Source organism: Nycticebus coucang, chromosome 12, assembly GCF_027406575.1.
Source record: "Nycticebus coucang isolate mNycCou1 chromosome 12, mNycCou1.pri, whole genome shotgun sequence".
NCBI classification, from domain to species: domain Eukaryota; kingdom Metazoa; phylum Chordata; class Mammalia; order Primates; family Lorisidae; genus Nycticebus; species Nycticebus coucang.
This window is the reverse complement of record NC_069791.1, coordinates 37,857,794-37,867,867: the sequence shown is the minus strand read 5'-3', so window position 1 is coordinate 37,867,867 and position 10,074 is coordinate 37,857,794. Positions and strand designations below refer to the sequence as shown.

General features: G+C 34.7%; 1 non-coding gene and 1 pseudogene across 1 annotated transcript; one reads left to right on the top strand and one right to left on the bottom strand.

Moving 5' to 3' along the window:
* Positions 1–495: 495 nt before the first annotated feature.
* LOC128563048 (small nucleolar RNA U13) lies at positions 496–599 on the bottom strand. Its single transcript, XR_008373715.1, has one exon. It is a non-coding gene; the product is annotated as a small nucleolar RNA U13 (small nucleolar RNA).
* Positions 600–4,710: 4,111 nt separating this feature from the next.
* LOC128562907 (uncharacterized) lies at positions 4,711–4,810 on the top strand (annotated as a pseudogene).
* Positions 4,811–10,074: the final 5,264 nt, after the last annotated feature.

Genomic DNA, 10,074 nt, shown 5'->3' with positions numbered 1-10,074 from the left:
ACGGCATTAATATATTCTCTAATGTCAAAGCCTCATTCTGTTCTGGAATAAATCCAACTTATTCAATCACCAAATGTAACAGTTCTAAAACTGTATCTCATAAGATGTCATCTTCTGGAATATATTAAATAGAATTAAACAAAACTTAATTTGATAAATCCATCAGAAAGGTGGAGTATTAGTCTTTTAATTGGAGACTTTAGTACATTTATATTAAATATGATTGCTGATATATTTGATCTCTATTTCACAAATGAACCATTTGCTGTTGCTGATACACTTTGCACTAACCTTCTTTTTCTTGTTCTAGTCCCTCTTGCTAGAATATTTTTCCCCCAAATCCCTTATCCCTCTTGTATTTTCACACAATCAGAATCTACTCTTTCTTTTCAGGGTCCAGCCTACACTTCACATCCTCTTCAAAGAACCCTGTCATTCAAGAATAGGAAGTAATCCTTCTTTAAACTTCTGTAATACATTATCTTTTAAAATTTATGTCAGACAGCTAATGTACTGAACTCATAATAAGGTTTAAGGTAGGCACATCTTACACATTAGTGTTAAAACCCAGTCATCACACTTATGAACTACAAAGGGATGAATGATTTATCTTTATTTCCTCAGGAACAAAGCAAACAAAGAAAGTAGAAAAAATTAAATAATAACGCTCAGAGCAGAAATCAATAAAATAAAATGAAATAGACAAAAAAAAAAAAAGAAAATTTATGACACCAACAGTTGTTTTTTTGCAAAGAACAAAAAAACCCGATACATCTGTAGTGAGACCATGAATAAAATAGAAAAGGATAAACTACACTTTCAGAAACAAAAAAGGAAACATCACTGAAAATCTTAGAAAATTGAAAAAAAATAACAGAATGTTACTAACAATTTTATGAGAAGAAATTAGACAAATTGCACAAATTAATAGTACTGATTTGTGGACATTCTAAATATATCTAAATCAAGGGAAGATATTCGAGTTAGTAATTAAGATTATTCCCATAAAAGACAGCCAAAGTCCGGCTGGTTTTACAAAGAGATTCTATCAACAATTGAGTGAAGAAATAACACAAATTCTTCAGAAACGCTTTCAGAGGGAAGAGGAAGAAGCATTTTCCAATTTATTTTGTGAAGTCACTTTTACTCTGATGCCAAAGCTAGACAAAGACATCACAAGGACAGAAAATTATAAACCAACATTCTTCATGAACATAGACACAAAGTTCTTAATAAAATATTAGTAAACAAAATCCTGAGACACACAAAAACTTTATGTACCACAACAAAACAGAATTTACGACAGAAATGCAAAACTGGTTTAATATCTTAAAACTGATTAACTTAATACACTGAATTAATAGAATAAGGAAAACAAGGATGATAATCTGAATAGACACACACAAAAAGGCATCTGTAAGTAACAAAGAACCATTCATGATAACAAATATCAACAAACCAGGAAAAGAAATCAAATTCTTAATTCTGATAAACAGCATCTACCAAAAATCTGTGGTTAGCATCATATTAATCTTGAAAGATGAAATATTTTCTCCTAAGATCAGGAACAAAGCAAAGATTTCCACTCTCAGCATTTCTATTCAACATTGTGCTTGCAGTTCTAGGCACTTTAATAAAACAAGAGTAAGAAATTAAAGGGATGCATATTGAAAGGACAGAAATGTGTATTTGTTTGTAGATGACATCAAAAAAACTATATTTATGGACGAATTCAAAACAGACTTCATGAAAATGAAAAACTTTTCATTTGCACAAGACACCATTAAAAAAAGGAAAGCAATAATTCAGAATATTTATTGCAGCCCAATTCATAATAGCTAAGTCATGGAAAAAGCCCAAGTGCCCATCGATCCACGAATGGATTAATAAATTGTGGTATATGTACACCATGGAATACTATGCAGCCTTAAAGAAAGATGGAGACTTTACCTCTTTCATGTTTACATGGATGGAGCTGGAACATATTCTTCTTAGTAAAGTATCCCAAGAATGGAAGAAAAAATACCCAATGTACACAGCCCTACTATGAAACTAATTTGGGACTCTCACATGAAAGCTATAACCCAGCTACAACTTAACAATAGGGGGAAGTGGGAAGGGGGGGATGGGTAGAGGGAGGGGAATCGGTGGGATCACACCTGTGGTGCATATTACAGGGGTATTTGCGAAACTTGGTAAATGTAGAATGTAAATGTTTTGGCACAGTAACTGAGATAACACCGGAAAGGCTATGTTAACCACTGTGATAAAAATGTGTCAAATGGTTTATGAAGTGAGTGTATGGTGCCCCATAATCATATCATTGTATACAGTTATGATTTAATGGAAAGAAAAAAAAAAAGGAAAAGGAAAAATATTTGCAAATAATATATTTGAAAGGGGGCTTCTATACAGATTATGTTTTTATGATCTTAGAGCCCCATTTTCCCAAACATACAGGGCAAAAAAATTTAATATACATTTCACCAAAAGAGATATACAAATGGCTAGTGAGCAAGAGATATACAAATGGCTAGTGAGCACCCCAAACCAGCTCCACATTGATAGTTCTTAGGCGTTAGATACTGGGTGGTATAAAATGGCACAACTACTTTGGAAAAGGAATCATAAGTTTTTAAAAATAAAAAATATGCAAACCAATAATCTGCACATAAATGTTTATAGCAGCATTATTCAAAACCGCCAGGAACTGAAAACAATACAAATGTACATTAACTGATAAATGAACAAACAAAATGTAGTAAATGCACACAATAGAATGCTATTCAGCCATCAGAGGGAATGAGCTGGTGACATATGCAATAATAAGCCTTAAAAATACTATGCTAAGTGAAAGAAGCCAGACACAAAGGACTACATACAATACATATTGCATTTATATAAAATTTCCAGCCAAGGCACAACCATACAGACCAAAAGCAGATCCAAGGTTGTCTGGGGTAGGACTGGGAGCAGGAATTGACTGTAAACTAAAGCTAGGAAAGTTTGGGGGGGTACACATTAAAATATTTTTTACTAAAAGTAATCAAACCATATACTTCCTTTTTAAAATTTCAAATTAACATGAGGATACAAATGTTTAGGTTATATTGTTTTCAATTCTAAGGTAAAGTTTAAGTTGTAGTTGAGCCTTTCACCCAGGGGGTATGCTGAACACCCTCACATTGTGCACATTAGGTGACATCCCGCCAATCGCCCTCCCTCCTCACTCCTCCCCTCTCTCCTCTCCCCTTGCCTTTGCTAGACTATATTTGTGTTTTTCCTTTTGTGTGGGCATGTAGTTGTTTATATATTGGTTTCATATAGTAATGAGTACATTGCATACTTTTCTTCCCATTCTTGAGATACTTTACTAAGAAGAATATGTTTCAACTCCATCCAGGTAAACACAAAAGATATAAAGTCTCCATCTTTTCTTATGGCTGATAGTACTCCATGGTATATATACATACTGTCTATACTACACAAACTGTCTATTTCCAATGGGTAAATTGTATAGTATGTAAGCTATCTCTAAATAAAGTTGTTAAAGATCTATTAGCAACCCAATAAAATTTTAGATAAAATGTGGTGTTCATCTCTCACACAGAATCTTGGGTAATTTGTCTGTTAAATGATAATGATGATGATGTGATGATGATAAGCCAGTCTATCTATTGTCTTTGAAGCAGAAGGTACCCACAGGAATCTGGATAAATTCTGGGATGCAATCATAATTCCCTTGACCAGACCATCTCCCTCTCTACTAAGCGATATTAGTGGGACTTGAAAACACAAGGACTTCTGGTTTCTGGTCCAGTATATAAGAATCTTGGAAGTCACTAGTCTATCCCAACAATAAGCACAAATCTGAACCAAAGGAAAATTCAACAACTCTTTTTAGATCCGTGAGAGAAGTGAGGTCACAGGGCAAACTACTGCCTCCCAAATTGGAGGAACAGAGAGAAAGGTAAAAGAGAATCACAGCTTTCTTAAACAGAAACCCAGAAACCCAGACAGATAAAAGAGAATCACAGTTTTCTTGAGCAGAACTGCTGTGGGAACCAGTGCCAGGGTATAAAGGCAAATGGTAATTGATGGATTGCTGGAGGCTCAGTGTGGACAACTTTGAGAATCAAAACTTCAGGGGACGTAGCCATAGAAGGAGGCCAACACTTCTGTGGGTTTTACCTCTAGGAGTTCTACTTGGTCTCCAGATTAAAAATCAGAGGAAAATTTCCTCATGCCCATGGCTGGGGTAGGGGAAAGTAACCATTTTGGAATAAGCCAGAGTGTTCCATTCTTTTTAACAAGATTTGCCTTTAGAAGAAATTATTTTTTGTTGATTTCAAAAAGAAAAAGTAGGGATTACACTGTGAACAAAGTCTAACTTAATGGGGTTTTGTTAGAGTCTTAAGGACCTGGAGGAAGAAAAATACCCAACTCTATTCAGCTGTAGCCATCTACTCTAGCCAGGTGGGAGAAAAGAAACACCCAACTCCAGTCCACATTGAGCCATCCTGTCTCAGTTTTTTTTTTATTTTATTTTATTTTTTTTTTAGGGGGGGAAATGAGAAGCATTTGTGAAGTTCACATTCCTGAAAAATAGGCTCCCTAAAATGACTGGAGCCTAATCTTAGAGCTATAGACTATTCACCTCCCTTCACAATTTACAACCACATCACTAAAAGCTTATTTACAGAAGTTCCTGTGCTCTCCTTGGCAGCACATATACTAAAATTGAAACTATACAGAGAAGATCAGCATGGCTCCTGTGCAAGGATGACGCCCAAATACAGAGGATCCTTTTACTCGGTATGTCAGATCTTGCTGTCAAGAAAAAAATCGGAAGACATGCTACAGGCAAACACAAAAAAAACAAACCCACAGATTGGGGGGACAAAAGAACCATCAGAACCAGACTCCGATATGGTAGGGATGTTGGAAGGATCAGATCAGGAATTTAAAACTATTATAATTAATATGCTAAAATAGACATGAACAATGGATAAGGTAAATAGTGTGAAAGAATAAATGGGCCATGCAAACAGATAAAAATTCTAAGAAAGGACCAAAAATAAATGATAAGAGATCAAAAACACTATAATTCAAATAAAGAATGTCTTTGATGTGCTTATTAGTAGACTGGACCAGGCTAGGGAAAGAATCTCTGCGCTTGAAGATATGTCAATAGAAAGCCCCCGAAATGAAGAAGCAAAACACTGGGGAAAAACAACCCCACAGAATATGCAAGAATATGCAACAAATAGTGTATGCATACGGAAATATTACAAGGAAAAGAAAGAAAAGAAGGAACACAGAAATAATTGAAATAATAACGACTGAAAATTTCCCCAAAATTAATGCCAGATAAGAAGCTGCAGACTCAGGAAACTCATAGAACGTGAAACAGAATAAATGCCAGGAAGGAAAAAAAAAAAAAGAAAAAGAAACTTCACCCAGGCATATCATATTCAAACTACAGAAAATCAGAGATAAAGGAAAAATTCTGAAAAACACCAGAGGAGGGGAGAAACCTTTACCAATGAAGGAACAATTACATCTGTATTCTCAGAAACCACACAGGCAAGGAAAGGCAATGAAATATTTGAAGTGTTGAGAGAGAAAAAACACCAACCTATGATTTTGTTCCCTATGAAATCATCCATTAAAAGGTAAAGTTGAAATAAAGGCTTTCTCAGATAACTAGAAGTTGAGAAAATCTGGTGTCAGTAGCCGTCTTTTCAGAAATGGTAAAAGAAGTTTTTTAGCAAGAAGGAAAATCTGAAAGATCAGAAACTCAAATCTACCTTAAAAAAAGGAAGAACAGCAAAGAAGAAATAGTTAAGGTAAAATAAAAACTATTATGTTTGTCATTCTTAATTGATCTAATGGATAACAATTTGTTCACAATTATGATAGCCACAATATATTTGATTATGTGCACATATTTATGTTTATTGTATGTGAAATAAGTGGCAGCCATGATACAAATGATAGAGGAGGAGAATTAGGGCTATTTTATTATAAGGCACTAATTGAGAAGCAGGATAATGTCATTTGAAAGTGGAATTAAATAAGCTATAAATGTGTATTGCAAACTCTAGAGAAATTACTGATAAGTATAAAAAAGAAGTATGATCAATATGCTAAGAAGAGAGAGAATTGAATCACATAAAATTAAAACCATGAAAGACAGGAAAAGGATGGAAACAAAAATAGGAAAAAAGAACAAGGACAACAAATAGAAAATATTGAAAAATATGACAGATGTTTATCAAACTATATCAGGAATCACTTAGAATGTCAATGTGCCAATGAAAAGATGGAGACTGTCAGAGTGGATAAAAAACAAGACCCAGATACACGTCATCTACAAGAAATCTATTTTAAATAGAAAAACACATATAAGTAAAAGTAAATGGATGAAGAAACATATACTATGCTAACACTAATCCACACACAAAAAAGTAGGAGTAACTATGTTAATTTCAGACAAAGTAGAGTTCACCAATAGGAAATTTATCCTGAATAAAGAGCAGCATTATATAAAAGGGATCAATTATTCAAGAAGACATGGCAATCCTTAATGTATATGCACCGAACAATACTGCATCAAAATATGTGGGCCAAAAACTAATTGCAAGGATAAATAGATGACTGCACTATTATAGTTGAGACTTCAACACTTCTGTATTAGAAATGGACAGATCCATTGGTCAAAAAAACATTAAGGACATAGGCGAACTTAACACCATCAACCATCTGGAGCTGACAGGCATCTATAGACTGCTTTATTTAATTAGCGACAGCAGAATACATATTCTTCTCAAACTCACATGAAACATTCACCAAGATATAGCACATTCCAGGCTGTAAATCACACCTTAACAAATTTAAAAGAACAAAAATCACACAGTGTTTTCTCTCAGACCACAATAGAATTAAACTATAAATCAGAAAGATGGCTGGAAAATCCCCAAATATTGAAGACTAAATGACATACTTCTAAATGACACATGGGTCAAAGAAGAAATTTCAAGAGGAAACTTAAGTGCATATTACTGTGAAAAAACACCAGTCTGAAAAAAAGTCTTTCTGGAAAAGTCTAAACTACAAAGACATTAAAAATATCAGTGTTTTCCAGAAAGTAGGTGGGAGATAAGGATAAATAAACAGAGCACAAAGAATTTTTAGGGTAGGGTGTCTCCTGTGGCTCAAAGGGGTAGGGCGCCGGCCCCATATGCCAGAGGTGGTGGGTTCAAACCCAGCCCTGGCCAAAAAAACTGCAAAAAAAAAAGAATTTTTAGGGTAGTGAAACTATTCTGTGTGATACAGAGTAGCAGATGATGATGATGTGATGATAATGGATGTCATTATTTGTCCAAATCCATAGGATTTACACCTCTAAGAGTGAACCCTGATGTCAACTGTGGATTTGGGGTGATAATGTGTCAATATCTATGCATGTATGTAGGTGAGGGGTATGAAAAAAAAAATCTCTACACCTTCCTCTTCATCTTGCTGTGAATCTAAAATTACTCTAAAAAATAAAGTCTACTAAACACACAGAGACATGCAAAGAACTGTCATAGCTTTGCACGTTCTAGTGATACCTCAAACTAGGGATGCTACTCTTGGTAAATCCGCAGATGAAACCTCTGTCAAAGTGCTGAACCCAAAGAGAGAAAAAAATCTTTAAAAGAAGTTAGAGGGTGAAAGACAAAGCAAGCATCACATATATAATACAATGGTGATGATTCTAGGAAAATCTTCATCAGAAACTAGACAAACGGGAAGTCAATGGAATGACATGTTTAAAATGCTGAAAGAAAAACTTTCAGGCTAGAATTCTAAGGGTATATAAAAATATGTTTCAAAAATGAAGGTGAAATATAGACATTTTCAGGTAAAAAAGAGCTGAGAGACTTTACTACCAGCATTACACATAAAGGTAAAGGAATTTTATCAGGCTGTTGAGAAATGACACTAGTTCTTCAGGAAGTAAAAAAAGCATGAAATCAGTACATAAGGGAGTATTTATACAAAAGTGTATTGTTAAAACCTAATTTCTTTGAAAGACATCTATGTACTTAAAACAAAACACCAACAATATTGTACATGTATTATGGATATTATAAACTATATAATAGTAATATACATGACAGGAGGGAAAAAGGATAGAAGGTAACTTTTTATATGTGAAGTGGTATAATATTAATTCTAGTTATACCATGGTAAGTTTAAAATGCTTATTATTTCCATAATAATTAACCACACATATGATGTTTGTCCCATAAGATTATAAATGCAGTGTAACCTAAGTGTACAATGTTTATAAAGTGTACAGTAATGTCCTAGGCCTTCACATTCATTCATCACTCACTCATTAACTCAGAGCAACTTCCATCCCTGTAAGTTTCATTCATAGTTAATGCCCTATACAGATGTACTATTTCTTATCCTTTACACCTTTCTGCCTCTTTCTTTCTTTCTTTCTTTCTTTCTTTCTTTCTTTCTTTCTTTCTTTCTTTCTTTCTTTCTTTCTTTCTTTCTTTCTTTCTTTCTTTCTTTCTTTCTTTCTTTCTTTCTTTCTTTCTTTCTCTTTCTTCTTTTCTTTTCCTTCCTTCCTTCCTCCCTTCCTTCCTTCCTTCCTTCCTTCCTTCCTTCCTTCCTTCCTTCCTTCCTTCCTTCCTTCCTTCCTTCCTTCCTTCCTTTCTTTCTTTTCTTTCTTTCTCTCTCTTTCTCTCTCCCTTCCCTTCCCTCCCTTCCCTCCCTTCCTTTCCCTTCCTTCCTTCTTTTCTCCCTTTCTTTCCTTCCTTTTTTCTTTTCTTTTCTTTTTTTTTTTTTTTTTGAGACAGAGTCTCTGTCACCCAGAATAGAGTGTGGTGCACTCAGCCTACCTCACATCAACCTCAAACTCCTGGGCTCAAGCTATCCTCCTGCCTCAGACTCCTGAGTAGCTGGACTACAGGTGCTCACCATAATGCCTGGCTAATTTTTCTATTTTTAGTAGAGACAGGGTCTCTCACTCTTGCTCAGGCTGGTCTCAAACTTCTGAGCTCAAGCCATCCTCCTACCTCCGCCCCCCAGAGTGGTAGGATTACACACATGAGCCACTGCATCCAGACATTACACTATTTGTTTTTACTGTATGCTCTCCATGTTTAGATAGACAAATACTTACCTTTTTGTTCCAATTTTGCTTACAGTATTCAGTATGGCAACATGCTATGCAGGTTTGTAGCCTAGGAGCAACAAGCTATTCCATATAGCATAGGCATATAGTAAGCTATACCATCTAGGTTTGTATAAGTATACTCTATGATGTTTATGATGTTCACATAATAACAAAGTCACCTAACAACACATTTCTTAGAAAGCATCCTGTCATAAGTGACACATGACTTTAATAAGATGATACGTTTAGAATCAGCCATATGAACAATGGCATTAAAAATAAAGGTGATAAATAGTCCAATTAAAAGGCAAAGACTGTCAAAACAGAAAAAACAAACAAAACAAGACCCAACTAGGTTGTTAACAAGAGCTACATTTTACAAATAACTACAATAGGACAAAAGTAAAAGGATAAAAAAAAAATCATGTAAATATTAACCACAAAAAACATAAGCCTTTATTTATTTATTTTTTTTTTATTGTTGGGGATTCATTGAGGGTACAATAAGCCAGTTACACTGATTGCAATTGTTAGGTAAAGTCCCTCTTGCAATCATGTCTTGCCCCCATAAAGTGTGACACACACTAAGGCCCCACCCTCCTCCCTCCATCCCTCTTTCTGCTTCCCCCCCCATAAACTTAATTGTCATTAATTGTCCTCATATCAAGATTGAGTACATAGGATTCATGCTTCTCCATTTTTGTGATGCTTTACTAAGAATAATGTCTTCCACTTCCATCCAGGTTAATACGAAGGATGTAAAGTCTCCATTTTTTTTAATAGCTGAATAGTATTCCATGGTATACATATACCACAGCTTGTTAATCCATTCCTGGGTTGGTGGGCATTTAGGCTGTTTCCACATTTTGGCAATGGTAAATTGAGCTGCCATA